The following is a 1,425-nucleotide window of genomic DNA, read 5'->3' on the forward strand; positions in this document are numbered from 1 at the left end:
TTTTTACGCTTCGGCTCGAATACCTTGCATGTTTATAGGGAAAAATCACCTCTCTAAGCCTCTACGTGCAGAAAATAATGTTACGATAATATTAAATTGCTGTCAACAGCAAAATATGTTGGTAAATTTTCCAACTATTACATATACATACAAGGGTCATGGATAGGTAGGTAGGTAGGTACCTACTAGCAATTGATTTTCTGTCAGCAAACTGAGGGAAAACTTTGTTGCTGCAGAAAAACACTTTTCCAAGTGTTGATATGTGTTATATGGTAGTTTCTTATCAACAATGCAGTCTATTAGGCCTCAGTAGGAGGTTGTTGGGTTGGCTGGTGACGCTGAAGGGTCATGCGAAAAAAGCGAAAGAGACTCGACTGACATGCAAAGGTGATTGGTGGGTTGGGGGGAGGCAAACAAATAAACGGGCAACATCAAAGGGCGAAACAATTTCAGTTTTCTTATTGTAGTTTTTTGATGTAATTGCCAACATGCGCCAACATGTCATAAAAATAAGGAAATTGAGGAAGAGAGAAATTTAGACTCAGCCTTTTGTCTCGGTTTTTACGGGCGCCAAACTATTAACAGAATAGTAGAAAAATTTGTTAATGCCTGCCTAGTCTTTTGTTTAAACACACATGCGTTTCGGCCAGGGCAGGTGGGTCTGTTCTGGATCCACAAGGGGTTAAAGTGTGTTTATTTGTTTATGGCCAGGGCTCCCCCCCGTGGTGGGCAACATGTGCACTGCCGAAAGGGTTAGGGTTTGTTCTTCTCTTCTCTGTGTTGTGTGTGTGTGTGTGTAGTTGATGCCCCAGTGCGTTTGACTAATGTCTCATTTGCATGCCAAAAGCAGTTAACAACTCTTGCTGGAGCAGCAGCAACCAAACAAAAAATTATGGCTTGTCTTGCTTTTAAAAACAACTTAGTGGATAATACACCCCTAGTGTTAAGCCAGAGCCGGAGCCAACAGACCAAAAGGAAGAAGCACCAGCACCAGTAAGAGTACCAAACGACACATTCATTTCCTTCATTGGCGCGCCTCAAGTGTTGTCACCTGTCATAATAAGTACGGAAGCAGCAAACGGCACAAAACAATGAGTAAAATGCAATGGAAAAAGAGGCACACAACAATGTTTATATCTAAAAAGTGGAGAACGATAAACGAATGAATAGATACTCTAAAATATTCTTTTATCAGCCAATCGGGGGTATATGTAGCCTACTTTAGGGAACTACAGCAACCTAACCAAGAAATAAACTCCTTGGACTTTCAATGCGGAGTAGAAAAGTCAGAATTAATATGAATATGAATTAGAAGAATATATCCTACCATATTTTTGGAAAGAAAGTCAAAATCATTCAGATATGTTTGTATACAAGTGTATTAAGTTAAATCCTTTTAGTACCATAGAGTATTCCATACAAATC

Source organism: Drosophila tropicalis, unplaced genomic scaffold (genome assembly GCF_018151085.1).
Source record: "Drosophila tropicalis isolate 14030-0801.00 unplaced genomic scaffold, ASM1815108v1 contig_845, whole genome shotgun sequence".
Classification (NCBI taxonomy): domain Eukaryota; kingdom Metazoa; phylum Arthropoda; class Insecta; order Diptera; family Drosophilidae; genus Drosophila; species Drosophila tropicalis.